Below are 16,898 nucleotides of genomic sequence, written 5' to 3'. Positions count from 1 at the left end.
AAGTCGTAAGAGAGTAGGTGGAAGAGGGTCAGCCAATACTGCATCAGATCTCACAGATCCAAAATTTCAGCTGACGACCCTGCTTGGAATCCTGACATGCCCCCAATTTTAGAGAGCCCTGATCCAACCCTATTAGCATACCTTCTACTCATTTCATCCTCGTGTATTTCTCAAGTTTTTTCTTAGGTGCTTCAGTAGATGGTTAAAGTGACCTGCTCTTGTCACTATATGTTCACAGACGCAGATCGGGACTCAGACAGCAATTAGATGACATTGTTAATGACATAGAAAACATTGATCAATTCTGAGAAAATACCACCTGGTTATATTTGCATGGATCTGAAAGCCACCATGAGGAGAAAAAATGCAGAAGTCCCATATGCAAAGAAAACATTTGAACCAGGTGAGTTTACTACTCTACTAGCATTCCTGTTTTAAGAACAGACAGCTGTCAGCAGCTGAAGCACAATTGCTGACAAAGAGACAGTGTCAAGAGTGTGATGCTGGAAAAGCACAGCCGGTCAGGCAGCATCCGAGGAGCCGGAGAATTGACGTTTCGGGCATAATCCCTTCATCAGGAATGAGGCTTGTGGGCTGAGGGATGAAGAGGTAAATGGGAGGGGGATGGGGCTGGTGGGGGGGAAGGTAGCTGGGAGTGTGATAGGTTGACGGAAGTGGGGGCATTGGGAGAGGAGGGTGGAGCAGATAGGTGGGAAGGAAGATGGACTGGTAGAATAGGTCATGAGGGTGGTGCCGAGTTGAAAGGTTGAAACTGGGATAAGGTGGGGGGGAGGGGATATGAGGAGAGTGGTGAAGTCCACATTTTATCCTGACAGAGAGACAGTGTCAGCTGTGGAAGCACCAATAGACCTTAAAAGTAAACCCTGTTCAGAAACGGTTGAGAAGTGTTCGGGCAAGAGTATGGATCAGGGAACATGAGACAAGCCAGCCATGCTCAGAAAATAGAGAGGCCTTAATGAATAGAGAGGCCTCTGTGAATAGCAACAGAAAACTCCAGGAGGTAAAGTTAGACATTCCCTAAGGGAAAAGGAAACAACTTTCTTAGAAAAGTATTGCAAAGACAGAAAGGGAAGACACAAAACAAACATTTTAGAGCAAAAAGAGGCAGCAAGAACTTCTTTAAATATTTAAGAAAGAAGAGAAAAGTCAAAGTGAACATAGGCCCCATAGAGGATGACACTGTGGAAATAACATTGGGATTTGAATTCTCAGTTTTCAGAATCAGAGATCAGAATTTGTTATAGGCCTCCATCCCTAGTCCCTAGTTCCCTTGTCCTCTCCTTGCAACCCTGCCCCCATTCCTTTGTAATTATTTCTATTTCACTTGATTCTGACCCAAGTTTCTCACTTGAAAATTGAACGCTAAATCCTATCACATCATCATTACAGTTTCCTTGGGGATCTGAGGGTATTAATAAACTCAATAACTATCATAGCATTCTCCACTATTACCATACTGGGACTGCCATTGAACAGAAACATAGCTGGCTTCAAAAACAGGTCAAGCATTTTGCAGAGTGTCTCAGCTTGACTTCCCAAAGTTTTTCCATCACCTACAAGGCAGAAGTGAAGAATATAATGGAATCCTTTGTACGTGCTTACCTAAGTGCAACTCCAGCTATATTCATGAAGTTTAACATCATTCAAGATAAGCAATCTGCTTGTTTTACAGCATCTACCATATTAAGCATTCACTCATATTGTCACCGTGTGTACCATATACAAGTTGAACTACACCAACTTGTCAGGGGTCCTGCAGCAGCTTTCAAACCTGCAGGACCTCTTCGTCCTGGATGAGAAGAGCAGGAGTTGGATGCAAGCACCACCTCCAGCATCAATCTAAATGAGACATGTTCTACAGCACCTGAATCTGTAAGGGAATTATGTCTTGACTGTAAAGAGTTCATAATGTACCACAGTAGTGCAAGATAATCTCTCTGTTTCAAGACAACAAAATAAATCAAGCCAATGTTCTGGAACAAATAGTCATGAAGATTCTCAAAAGAGAAATTATATGAATGGATGCAGAATATATTATTAGTTCCTGCAGGAACAGGATGCTGATCGTTTTCAAGTGCTTTGAGATATCTATAACCATGATGTTGTCTTCTAGGTGCGCTAGAATATGATTCATTTATTATATTGAAAATGTGAAAGTTAATTTTATTTTCTGTAACCTCTCATTATGGAGCATTTTGTGGTATTTTGGATGTTGATTTGGTGACTCCACAAGCAGACAGGTAAATCATCAATTTTGGGCTTGCTTATAATTTTTGGAAGTATGTTTTTCATGGAAATCTGAAACCCTCATCCCCAAAATCCTTTTTAAGACTAAGATGATTGAAACTGTCAAAACCGAAGTTCGATGGTTGAGAGGAGATTTAAGGGGAACTTCTTTTCGTTCCCAGTGTGGTTGAGTCAGAAACTCTCCTAACATTACAGCAATGTTTAGATATTCATTTGCATTGCTATAGACTCCTATGGGCTAAGAGCTGAAAAAGAACTGAATTAGTGTAGTCCGGTCTTTGTTGACTAGTGCAGACAAAATGGCTGAATGGTCTCCTTCTTTACTGTAAAACATCCACGAGTTGGTGTCAACTAAATTGATACATTTTCACTGTTTGGTTATTAAGCATCATGTAATCAAGACAGAAAAAATGAATCAAGACTTATGACAAATATGATCTTTTGAATGATGGAAATGTATGAGGTGCTGATTGGTCTATTTGTTGAATAGAAGGGGAAAATAAGTTTCTGTTTTTAGAACACAATAATGTTCTATGAGGAAGATCATATGAGGAAAGGCTGAGGCACTTGGGGCTGTTTTCATTGAAGAAAAGGTTTGGGGGTGACTTGATAGAGGTATACAAGATGATTAGGGGTTTAGATAGGGTTGACCATGCGAACCTTTTTCCACGTATGGAGTCAGATATTACTAGGGGGCATAGCTTTAAATTAAGGGGTGGTAGGTATAGGACAGATGTTAGGGGTAGATTCTTTACTCAGCGAGTCGTGAGTTCATGGAATGCCCTACCAGTAACAGTGGTGGACTCTCCCTCTTTATGGGCATTTAAACAGGCATTTGATAGGCATATGGAGGATAGTGGGCTAGTGTAGGTTAGGTGGGCTTGGATCGGCGCAACATCGAGGGCCGAATGGCCTGTACTGCGCTGTATTTTTCTATGCTCTATGTTCTATGTTCTAATGTCAAATAGCCATCTGACAGTTTTGTCAAATTTTAAGACACACGCTGAGAGAGAACCTTTTTTGCCACAGGTCCATGATGCAGTATCTGGAAAATCGTCAAACGAGTCAAGAGAAACATGAGGAGAGGTTTGCTTGGGATGGAATGCACAATCATGACGGGGTAGAAACAGAATACTGAGTACGTCTGAAAATGGATGTAAGTAAATGTTTTTGGGAGAAAAATTGCAAAGGATTCAGGGAAAGGACTGTGAATGAGATTAAGTTGATAACTTATTCTTGGGGTGGATGTGGACCAAATAGCATCCTGTGCATTACATTCTATGACTTTGTATCCTTTAGTATTAACATCTTATAAGGTGTTTTGGACAGGCACAGCCAAATGGGCTGAAAGGCATTTTTCTTCAGTCCATGTTCTGACAATCAAGACGATGAATGTTTGTTACATCACACCAATAATAAATAAATATTAGGAGATAAAGTGGAAAGTCAGACCCTGTAGAGTACTGTTGAAGGGTCACTGGACTCATAAAAACATAGAAACAAAAAAGATAGAACCAGGATTAGGCCATTCGGCCCATTAAGTCTTCTCTGCCATTGAGTATGGTCATGGTTGACCATCGAATTCAATACTCTAGGCCTGTCCTCTTCCCATATCACTTGATGCCTTTAAGCCTTTACCTCCTTCTTGACAATAGGCAGTATTTGGGCATCCACTGTATTCTGTGGTAGTGAATTCCACTCGAAGCGGTAACTCTGCTTTCTCTGCACAGCAGGGCTATACCTGCTGAATTTCCTCAAGTCATTTGTTTTTCCCAATGAATCCCTACAGTGTGGAACCAGTCTAATTGGCCTAACAAGTTCAGACCAACCCTCCAAAGGACTTCTTACTCAGACCCATCCCCCTACCTTAACCCTGTAATACACCTAACCTATGCATCCATGAACAGCATGGCCAGTTCACCTAATCTGCACATCTTTGGACTGTGGGAGGAAACTGGAGCACCCGGAGGAAACCCACACAGACATGGGGAGAATGTGCAAAATCCACACAGGTCGTCAACCAAGGGTGGAATTGAACCCAAGTCCCTGGCGCTGTGAGGCAGTAGTGCTAACCACTGAGCCACCGCACTGCCTACATCCTTGCATTGAACATCACAGCCCAGAATCAAGAACTCGGTGACAACTGGGTCTAAATGTAGGCAGCCAGTCAAATACTATATGCTTGAAACTGTACAAATTAATGGTGACACTGAGTCTGAATTATTCTGAATTGTCAATCCTAGACTAATGTTGAGCTAGTTTTTAAAGGGCATTATTGTGTATCACTGAGTGGATGACATTTCAGGACCATTCTTGTTAAAATGTGGTAAAGTGGGAATTCTCTGAATGATGCAGTGCACTGAGGCAGATTCCAAAGTTAACTTCATCCAAATGCACTTGCTCCATATCAGTGTCTGCTTTCAGGTCTCTTGGGAGCAATTAGAGAGATAATTGCACATACAGAAAAAACAACCTTCAAAAGGTCCGGTAGTCCAGAACGCTCAGTGATGGGACAAGGCGGCACTATTAACATTGTTTAGGTCATTGTAAAATCCCCAGTTATAATAGAAGGTTATGAGGCTCAAGTCCAAATTTATACAATAATGCTCATTCAGATTCAACAATGAAGGGACAAAAGTTAATAAACTGGACTTTTCAGATGATGTTTTGTTTTGCTCAGAACTGTTTTATTCTGGTTATCTCGTTAAAGCTATAGGAAATAAACACAGTGGCAAGCTTGGGGGCATGGCGTGTAGTAAGGTAGCAGCATATTGTTATACAATAGGGGGCTAATGTGCAGTAAAATCTCCCAGTATGAGAACTGTCCAAAGATTAACTGTGATAATATTTCCAAAGCAAACCTTTGTTTACATTCCCAGCCCCTTTGGTATAAGTCTTCAGCTTTACAATGATATTGTGATTTTCAGAGACACTTTACACAAAATGGGAGATGCTTATTGGCGGTGAATGATGACATTTTGAACTGTTTTATCTCATTATGCTTCATTCATAGAGCAGCATAAAAGGGTTAAACTGGCAGCTGGAATTTTAAAAATTAAGCTATTATCTCTTTGGTGTTTTAAGATTATCAAAGAATTTTACAGAGTAGATATGAAGAAACAAATCCCTCTGGACTCGCTTCACAAAAGACTGGTTGGGTCAGTGGGAGGCAGGTGAGGTGAGAGATAAAATAAGAATTAGAATATAGAACATAAAACAGTACAGTACAGTACAGGCCCTTCGGCCCACAATGTTGTGCTGAGCATTTATCTTAATCTAAGATTACCCTAACCTACACATCCTGATGAAGCGCTTTTGCCCGAAACATCAATTTTCCTGCTCCTCAGGTGCTGCCTGGCCTGCTGTGCTTTTCCAGCACCACTCTAGTATCCACTTCTGCCTCACCTACACACTCCTCAATTTACTGGCATCCATGTGCTTGTCCAGCAGTTGCTTAAATTCCCAGAAAGAATTTGGTGGATAGGCAATTGTATTGAGTATTGTGGAGCCAGACAAATAGATTCAGTTAAAAATATCCTGTGACTGAATGGCAGAACTGAATGATCTACCTGCACTCCTCTTTGGTGCCTTGATCTGAACTCATTTTGACCATCTGAAGATTGATTGCACTCGCCAGGATGGGGATGGGAGAGGTATGTTTGAACTTCAAAATGTATCCTCCGACAATTGACAATACTGTGTGCCAGGAACAAGGGAAATGCTTTAATCATAGAACCATACAGTGCAGAAAAGATCCTTTAGCCCGTTGGGCTTGCACTGACAAAACCCCAAAACTACTCTAAACCTGTTATGAAAACTGAGATTGTTAGAAAAGCTCAGCAGGTCTGGCAGCATCTGTGGAGAGAAATCAGAGTTAACATTAGGGCGGCACGGTGGCACAGTGGTTAGCACTGCTGCCTCACAGCGCCAGGGACCTGGGTTCGATTCCCGCCTCAGGCGACTGACTGTGTGGAGTTTGCACGTTCTCCCCGTGTCTGCGTGGGTTTCCTCCGGTTTCCTCCCACAGTCCAAAGATGTGTGAGTCAGGTGAATTGGCCGTAGTGTTCGGTAAGGGGTATATGTAGGGGTATGGGTGGGTTGCGCTTCGGTGGGTCGGTGTGGACTTGTTGGGCCGAAGGGCCTGTTTCCACACTGTAAGTAATCTAATCTTTAAAAATTTAAGGTCCAGTGCCCTGAAAAGATTTTTATGCAGAAGATAGGGTGGAGGATGGGGTTAAGGAGTAAACGATAGATGGAGATAGAATTCGAAAGAGAAGAAGAACAGTTAGGTGGACAAGGTGTGGATAGCAATGATGAATGGCTGCTAATGGGGATTATTAGGAGCTAACAGTGGGTTGTGTGTAACAGCAGACCATGTGTAAGAGGGGCCAATAATTCCCATCAGACACTCTGGACTAGAATCCTCTGGACTTCAGTCATGAGTTTATGGACATTTAAACTTGGAGACGCTAAGCTCTCTGCCTGAGACAGATTAGGCAATATGCAAGCCTAGGGGCAGTTGTCTGGAACAGGAGTTCAGCTTGTAATGCTAAAGGGAGACCCCCACAAACTCCTCAAATAAAAGACAATGTACACCAGCCTGCAGAACAAAACAACTTTGACATTCTGGAGCTGAGAAAATTACAAATCCATTCAACTTTTAATCATTTCCTTGGACATTGAACATTCCACACCATTGTCCGACATGCAAACCTGTTTGCCTTGAATGGGAAGGCCTTCACGCTATCAGTAACACCCATCTCAGGGAAATAATGGACCATCAAAGCTGTTGTGGTTCTGTTCGCCGAGCTGGGAATTTGTGTTGCAGATGTTTCGTCCCCTGTCTAAGTGACATCCTCAGTGCTCAGGAGCCTCGTGTGAAGCGCCTCTGTTATGTTTCCTCCAGCATTTATAGTGGTTTGTCTCTGCCGCTTCCGGTTGTCTGTTCCAGCTGTCCGCTGCAGTGGCCGGTATATTGGGTCCAGGTCTATGTTTGTTGATAGAATCTGTGGATGAGTGCCATGTCTCTAGGAATTCCCTGGCTGTTCTCTGTTTGGCTTGTCCTATAATAGTAGTGTTGTCCCAGTCGAACTCATGTTGCTTGTCATCTGTGTGTGTGGCTACTAAGGATAGCTAGTTGTGTTGTTTTGTGGCTAGTTGGTGTTCATGGATACGGATCGTGAGCTGTCTTCCGGTTTGTTCTATGTAGTGTTTTGTGCAGTCCTTGCAGGGGATTTTGAATACTACGTTGGTTTTGCTCATGCTGGGTATCGGGTCCTTTGTCCTGGTAAGTTGTTGGCTGAGAGTGGCTGTTGATTTGTGTGCTGTTATGAGTCCTAGTAGTCGTAGTAGTCTGGCTGTCAGTTCAGAATTATTCTTGATGTATGGTAACGTGGCTAGTCCTTTGGGTTGTGGCATACCCTCATTCTGTTTTGCATGAGCAAAACTAATGTAGTGTACAAAATCCCTTGCAAGACTGCACAAAACACTACATAGGACAAACAGGAAGACAGCTAACGATCCGTATCCATGAACACCAACTAGCCACAAAACGACATGACCAGCTATCCTTAGTAGCCACACATGCAGATGACAAGCAACATGAGTTCGACTGAGACAACACTATTATTATAGGACAAACCAAACATAGAACAGACAGGGAATTCCTAGAGGCATGGCACACAGCCACAGATTCTATCAACAAACACATCGACCTGGACCCAATATACCGGCCACTGCAGCGGGCAGCTGGAACAGACAGCCGGAAGCGGTAGAGACAAACCACTATAAATGCCGGAGGAAACATCACAAAAGCACTTCACAGGAGGCTCCCAAGCACTGAGGATGATTTGGAGATGCCGGTGTTGGACTGGGGTGTACAAAGTTAAAAATCACACAACACCTCACCACAACACAACAATCACCTAAGCACTGAGGATGTCACCTAGACAGGGGACGAAACGTCTGCAACACAAGCCAGGTAGGACTTGAACCTACAATCTTCTGCTTCAAAGTCAGATGCGTTATTCATTACATCACTGGCCCAATGCAGGCAAAAAAGGCGACTGAGCAATTTTCTCATCCAGGAACCTTCATGTACTGACGAGAAGCAATCAGAGAGCCGAGAGACCGCCAGTGACATCCACCCCTGTACAAGCCAACAGAAGCCACCCTGGGGGTGGACATAAGGTAATTGAGACCCTCTGTTCCAGCTCAGTAAGTTAAGGTAGGAAGGGTGGGCTTCGGGCCCGACAGTGCAGGACACTCCCCAGGGAAGAGAAATGGGCTAGGACCCCAGGATACATGTTTACTGTCTCTCTCTCTCTCTTTTCCCCCCTCATCCAGTAACCAACAGGACTTGGAGGTGTCATTGTTGGACAGGTGTGGACAAAGTTAAAAATCACACAACACCAGGCTACAGCCCAACATGTTTATTTGAAAGCACTAGCTTTTGGAGTGCCACTCCTTCATCAGGTGGTAATTCAAAACCCACTGTATCAAGTCAGGGCTGCAAGGGTTAACTGGGGTGTTAGGAGCTGTTAGACAGGTCTCATTACACTTGATGCACAGGATTTCTTTTCTAAATATTCATTTTCTTGTCAGGGATTTTATATATATATATATATTCTCAATTTTGCTGGTTTTAATAAAATCAGATTTTAACTTGCCTCGGAGCATCCGTCTCCTGTGTTTTTCACCACACCACATATCACTACATACTCCCAGTGTCAGAACCAGGGAGCTGTTGTATCATAAACTGATCTGTACTCCCTTCACATGTGGCAACGTGGCTTGGTGTGTGAAAGTTAAGGTTTGGACATGGAAGAAAGTGCCTCAACCCCTAAAATTATTGAACTCGGTATTGAATCCAGAAGGCTGTAGTATTTCCAAGTGGAAAACTCATACAATCCCGACAGTGTGGAAACAGGACATTTGGCCCAACAATTCCACACTGACCCTCCAAAGAGTATCCCACCCAGACCCATTCCCCTAGCCTACTACTTTATATTTCCCAAGACTAATGCATCTAACCTGCACATTCTGAATACTATGGGCAACTTAGCATGGCCATTTTACTTAATCTGCACATCTGTGGACAGTGGGAGGAAACCCACACCGACATAGGGAGATTGTGCAAACTCCACATAGACAGTTGCCTGAGACTGGAATCAAACCCAGGTCCCGTGAGGCAGCAGTGCTAACCACTGAGTTACTGTGCCATCTGAAAAATGAGGTACTGTTCTTCCCAGCTTGCGCTGAGTTTCCCTGGAGAACTGCAGCAAGCCCAAGATAAGAGATTTTAGCAGAAAACAAGATGGGGTGTTGAACTGGCAGGCAACAGGGTGAACAGGGATTTTTTTTTTAATAGACAGAGTGTAGGTGTTCTACGAAGCAATCACCCAATCTAAACTTCATTTCTCCAACTTCTGTTTTTGTTTCTGATTTCCAGCATTTGTAGTTCCTTACTCTAAATCTAAGCTCACTCCACTTTCCATAGCCTTGAATGTTATAGCATTTCCAGTGCTCATCCAAGTACTTTTTAAAAGCTGTGACTCTACCACCCTCCAAGGCATTGCAGATTTCCACCACCCGTTGGGTGAAAAGCTTTTTTTTGCTCAAATCCCCTTTAAATCTTTCACTTAAATCTTTTATCTTAAAATATGCCCCCTGGTTATTACCCCTTCAGCTAATGGGTGGGTGGGGTAGAGAGTTGGGGGCAGCTGCTTTCTATCCACCCTGCCCATGTCATTCATAATCTTATATACCTCAATCCAGTCCCATCTCAGCCTTCCCTGCTCCAGAGAAAACAACGTGCACTTATTCAGTCTCTCTTCGTAGCTAAACTGTTCCATTCCAGGCAATGTTCTGGAGAATCTTCTTTGCACTCCTGCCGGTGTTCTGCAATGATAAATGAAAAGGTTGCATAAAATGTAATTCTATCTTCTGAACCAAACTGCAATTTTCCTGCTGGTGTTTAACTGGAACTGAAAGTGAATATGAACAAAAAAAGCTCAAGCTCATCGAAAAGGAATTTAATAAGAAAATTAATAAAGGTAACAGAATGCATGAGAAAGCATTAGTGGTTAGAATAAAGGAAAGCCAAATTACTTTTTCAAATATATAAAAACACAAATGAATAACTAGGGAATGAGTAGGGCTCAATAACTACCATAGACTTAATCTGCATATGGATGAGGGCATAGTCCTCAAAGGGTGCTTTGTGTTGGTTTCATAATGCAACAAGACCACACAGATTTAGACATGAGGGAGGGGGGGGGGGGAGCTATGAAAAATTAACATGGAAAATGGGAGGAGGTACTAGTGAATGTAGCAGTCTTAGAAGTGGACAAATCCCCAGGCCAGGATGAATTGTGTCTCAGGCTATTGAGGGGGGAGACAATGGAGAAGTTATCAAGGGCATTTGTAGTAATTTTCGGGTCTTCTCCGGCCACTGGTGAGCTGCCAGAGAATTGGTGGACTGGTCACATTATTCTGTCATTTTTTTAAAACTTGAGGAAGGAATAGTCCCGGAAATTACAGACCACTCAATCAAATCTCAGTGGTGGGGACATTATTAGAAAGAATTCTGAGGGAGTGAGTAAGTCTGGTCTTGGAGAGACACAGATTAATCAAGGATAGTTGGCATTGATTTGTCAAGGGAAGATCATGTTTGACAAAATGAATCTTTTTTTGAGGAGGAAACCAAGAGTGTTGATCAGGGTAATACATTTGATGTGGTCTATATGGACTCTAACAAGGCTTTTGATAAGATCCCTCATGATCAGGAAAGTCAGAGCCCATGAGTTCAAAGTGGATGTGACATTATGGATCCAAAACTGGTTGTGAGTAACATGATATTAGAGGGATGTTCCTATGAATGGATGTCTGATTCCACTGGTGTCCAGCAGGGATTGACTACTTGTAATGTGCATTGATGATTAGGGGGTATCATCAAGAAGTCTGGATGTTACAAAATTTGGTACAGTGGTAAATAGTGAGGGGAATCATTGTAATCTGCAGGAGAATATCAATTGACTGGTCGGCTGAACAGCATAGTGTCAAATGGAATTCATTCTGGGGTCAATGGAGATGGCTAGCAAGGCAAGAGATTGCATTTAAATGTTAGAACCATGGAAAGTACTAAGGACCAGCGGCACCCTGATTTGCATTTCCAAGATCTCTGAATGTTGCAGGACAGACAGTTCAGGTGGTTGAAAGGTATATGGGATACTTGCTTTTCTAAAATGTCCTGAAGAAGGTTTACATCTGAAACATTGACTTCTCCACCTCCTGTTGCTGCCTGGCTTGCTGTGTTCTTCCAGCCTCCTGCTTGTCTACTTTAGATTCCAACATCGACAGTATTTTTGTCTCTTTCTGAAAGGTAAAGTCACCATAGCCTTACCAAACCATAGCATTGCTCTCTCATGAGAGAGAGAGGTGACAGGTAGTGGTTTCATCTGAGGGTCACCACACCTCAACAAAGTGAGAGGTTGAGAAGGAGAGTACTTCTTGGAAACCAACAGCCAGTGCAGGAATTGAGCACACATTGTTGGCATCACCCTGCATTGCAAACTATCTGTCCAGCCAACTGAACTTGCCAAAGCGTATATAACAAAAAAAAGTTTATTCTGGAACTGTATAAAATGCTGGTTAGGCCACAACTGGAATACTGCACACAGTTCAGGTCAGAGATCTGACTGAAGGTAAGATAGGCCGAGGTTACTTTTCTTGGAACAGTGAGGGATGAGAGAGGACCTGATAGAGATGTATAAAATTATGAGGGAAATGAATAAGGTGGATAGGAAGGCACCAGTAGTGGAGGAGCCAATAATCAGGTGACATAGTTTTAGAGTATGAGGTAAAAGGTTAAGAGAGTAGTTGAGAAGATTTTATTTTTCTGTCAGAAATTAGTGGGAGTCTCCAAGTCACTGTCTGAAAGGGTAGTTCAGTCAGAAACTTTTGTAACATTTATCCAGTATTTAGATATTCACCTGGGTTCCCTTTGTCTCCAGGGCTACGGGCCAAGAGCTGGAAAATGTGATTAGTGTTGCCAGAATTTACATATCTATTGCAGACACAATGGGTTGAATAGTCTCCTAGTGTGTTGTAAATCTATGAGTTTATGGATGAACACTGCTTCCAACCAGTGGCTTAAGAAGAACACAAGAAATAGTAACAGGGGATTGACAGGGGTAGGGAGTAAAGATCAAATCTTTTTAGCATATCTATCACCTGGAAAATTACTGTATCCTTTCATACTATATCTTTCTCTTCCATGAGTGGCACGGTGGCTCAGTGGTTAGCTCAGTGGTTTAATTCCTGCCTAAGCGACCGTCTGTGTGGAGTTTGTATGTTCTCCCTGTGTCTGTGCGGGTTTCTTCCCACAGTCCAAAGATGTGCAGGTCAGGTGAATAGGCCATGCTCAATTGTCCATAGTGTTCAGGAATGTGTAAGTTAGGTGCAGTGGTCAGGGGAATGGGTTTGGGTGGGATACACTTTGGAGGGTTGGTGTGGACTTGTTGGGCCAAAGGGCCTGTTTCCACACTGTAGGGATTCTATGATTGATGAATGCACTGTTTAAAGTAATTCCTTGAAAAAAAAAGCTCCCATTATTTATTGTATACATTGATGGATTGAAGCCTGTTGGATACAATGAATTTAACCAATGATGGGTCAGATAGAACCAAATACATAGAAATGTAATTCTGTTATGCCTGTCAAGCTTAATGTTTGGTGCTGGAAGGTTGCTGTTATTGTTCCTTGACTGGGTCGAAGGGCTAATTTGGTTTATCATCAGACACAAAGAACGATTAGTGAGTTTTAATGATAAGCAGCTCTTGTCTTAACAAAATGTAGTTTATTGCATGATAGCAATTAGATATAATTTCATCAGTTAGTTAGGCATTGCTACTAAGGTGATTGTGAGACATTGATGACTCATGTTCCCCTTCAAGGTTCAAACTTTTTTCCGGATTTCCCCACCCATGTGATATTGGGTGGATCTTAATGCAGTTTCCAACATTTACCCTTTCAGAACCATTTATTATACAACAACAGCCATAGAGAGGACTCAATGGGACATCTTAACTGGAAATGAGACTTGAAAGGATGGCATCACTCAGTCTTCATGCTAAAGGCTGCATGGTGTTGCCAGGTCTCTACCAAACATGCTCAGGTTGGTGATTTGGGTTCTGGGACGTGGACAATTAAAAGTACGTATCTGGGTCTAATTCTTTGTTTCCATAGTACAAAGCATTCTTCTTCCTCAATTAGTGCCTTTGAAATGCCTAATGGAATATTTGTGAAGAACAGGTTACTGAAAAAAGCTTGAACATAAAATTCTTCAAAATGTACAAAATTGAAAAACAATTGGCACATTCTGCTGGCTGGAATATTTAGATTAGATTACTTACAGAGTGGAAACAGGCCCTTCAGCCCAACAAGTCCACACCAACCCTCCAAAGAGCAACCCACCCAGAACCATTCCCTTACATTTACCCCTTCATCTAACACTACGGGCAATTAATCATGGCCAATTCACCTAACCTGCACATTTTTGGACTGTGGGAGGAAACCGGAGCACCCAGAGGAAACCCACACAGAACAGGGAGAATGTGCAAACTCCATACAGACAGTTGCCTGAGGTGGGAATTGAACACGGATCTCTGGCGCTGTGAGGCAGCAGTACTAACCATTGTGCCGCCCACTATTATCATGAGCAAACTATTCTTTCTTCCTTTTTACCCTCTCCCCTCACAGCTAATTAATCTCCCAGGAGAGGAAAAGATCTCCAGGAACAATAAAGAAAAGGTATTATGGAAATTTCCTTGGTGACTTCCCCCTACAATCCCGTCCCTCTCAGTCAATCAACTGAAGTGCAGGAGGTCAAAAGTTATCTGTAAAAACATATAAATTCAGTTGACATAATCTCTGCTTCAAAATCAGTTCAATGATTGCTTAGCATAAATAAAATGTTGTAAAGGTTTTACAGTTTTAGAGGAGTCACAGTATCAGTTCGGAGAAGCAAATTATTCGGGCACCAGCCACTGTACTGATGTCATGGCTCAAAGATCGAAGGCAAATATGGAGAGCCAGCTAGTTTAGTTATGGAACACTTTGAACAATAAAGGATATCCCTTGTGGTATCTTTTACTTCAAATACAATATACAGAACCAAAAGCTCTGGGTCTGGGACCCTGAATAGTTTTCAGCGAGTAATGCTTGCATTGCTTATGGTCAAAATAAATAGCGCACTGACATACTTGCAAGATTAAAATCAATTTAATTGCTTCAATTATTGCAACAGGGTTTTGAAATCCTTTTCATTAGTTGTCTGCTTTGCAGACTGCCTCTGGGACATTCATTAAAGTTAACTTGTTTGTTCTTTCAAGAAAGGCTTTGTCAATGTTGCTTTTCAATATTTAAGGGAAAAAAAGACAACATTCTGAATCCATAGGTGTGAAATCCAATTTCTCTGGGATGATCACTTTTTTCATGTTTACAGCTCAATCAAAAACAACACTAATATCATAGCAATAAAAATTCTCCAACAGCAGGAGGAGCTTTATTGCCTCAATATTAATTTCATTCTACAAAAGAAAACATTTACAAGGTAATAAAAATAAATTGAAAACACTTGACAGTTTTTCTTTGCAGTCATGCGCACTCTCAATATCCATCTTTTTTTTATTTGAATTCAGTACAATTCTCTCATTTTCATTAGCTTGCTTCCTTTGCTATCATTATGAGTGTGCCACGGTTCCATTACCCATTCCAGAGGAAGATAGTACATGGAATGCACTACGAGTTTAACTGTCTTCTTCTGTCCCACAACAACTCTGCGATTCTGTAATGATATTGCATTGGCTCAAACCTATTCTATTTTACTGCATTCAGGAAAATCTGAGACACCATTTTTTTGAATGATTGGTTTTTCCAAGAGATAATGGGAAGTCAGCCTCAGGGTTTTGGGGAGGTCAGACAAGATTGTCTCTATTTGGTAGCTGATCAAGTCGATCCTGGAAAAACAAGTCTATCATAAGTACCGATGTGAAATTGTTCCTTGTGGCTGGTGCAGTGTGATCTCTACTGCTAATGGGTTTGCCATCATGGATACTTGCGGTGGATGTTATTTAGCATTTCTATGTGGGAATGTAAGTCACAGGAGACTTAAGGTAGCTGAATTTTCTGACTGCTCCTGCTAGTCTGTTGCCGAGTTTGATCACACATGGAAATACAACCCTCTGTCCTGTTATGAAAGTTTCTTGATTCTAGTGGTGAGGGAGATCATGATGAAGGCATTCAGTAGATGATCCACAGAAGTCTGAAACTGGTCTCCTGTGCAACTGTTACAGCATTATTAATATCCAGATATATCACATCTGATCATTTATTTTATTCATTCATGGGATGAGGGCATCACCAACTAAGCCAGCATTTGTTGCTCATCCCAGAGGGCAGTTAAGAGTCAACCATGTTACTGTGGATCTAGAGTCCTATGTTAGTGATGCAGGGGCAGCTTTCTTCCCTAAAGGACATTAGTGAATCAAGTGGACTTTTCTGACAATTGACTCATGGTCATCATTAGACTCTGAATTCCTTGTTTTTGTTGAATTTAAATTCCACCACCTGCTATGGCAAGATTTGAACCCCCATCCCTAGAACATTACCTGGGTGTCTGGAATAACTGTTCACTGCTAGTTTCACGAGGCAATCACCTCCCCAGATGTACGCTGCACTCCTATCTTCTACTTTCAGTTTTGATAAATTGAAGAGTTTTCCATGTGGGAGAGACCAAATAGGCTGGGGCTGTTTTCCTTAGAATTTCAGAGTTTGAGGGGTGACCTTATAGAGGTTTATAAAATCATGAGGGGCATGTATAGGGTAAATAGACAAGGTCTTTTCCCTGACATGGGAGAGACCAGAACTAGGGAGCATAAGTTTATGGTGAGAGTGGAAAAATTTAAAAGGGACCTAAGGGGCAACTTCTTTCACACAGAGGATGGTACGTGTGTGGAATAAGCTGCCAGAGGAAATGGTGGAGGCAGGTACAATTGCAACATTTAAATTGCATCCGGATAGGTATTTGAATAAGAAAGGTTTCGAGGAATATGGGCTTATGCTCGAAACGTCGAATTCTCTATTCCTGAGATGCTGCCTGACCTGCTGTGCTTTGACCAGCAACACATTTGCAGCTGTGATCTCCAGCATCTGCAGACCTCATTTTTTATTCGAGGAATATGGGCCAAGTGCTGGCAAATAGGACTAGATTAATTTAGGATATCTGGTCTGCATGGACGAGTTGGACCGAAGGGTCTGTTTCCATGCTGTACAGCTCTATGATGCCATAGTTGTGCACTAGGGTTCACAGCTTCACTTTTGGCAGGAAAGGCATTGATCATGAGAGAGCGAGAAAGATTTAAAACAGTAAAGAGCTGAGACCCTCTCTCATCCCATACTTGATCTCAAAACTGTAAGAGTTGGAACTATCAATCCAGTGCCTTGCATGCTACTATAGAAAGACCATATGAGGCCATAAATCTTGAAAAACTTACTGCATAGTTTACTAGCCTATCCATATATCTGCATCTAAGTGATATGGTGAGGGATTAATGTTTAAGTTTTACTGC

Source organism: Hemiscyllium ocellatum, chromosome 17, assembly GCF_020745735.1.
Source record: "Hemiscyllium ocellatum isolate sHemOce1 chromosome 17, sHemOce1.pat.X.cur, whole genome shotgun sequence".
In the NCBI taxonomy this organism is placed as follows: domain Eukaryota; kingdom Metazoa; phylum Chordata; class Chondrichthyes; order Orectolobiformes; family Hemiscylliidae; genus Hemiscyllium; species Hemiscyllium ocellatum.
This window is presented reverse-complemented; position numbering follows the sequence as displayed.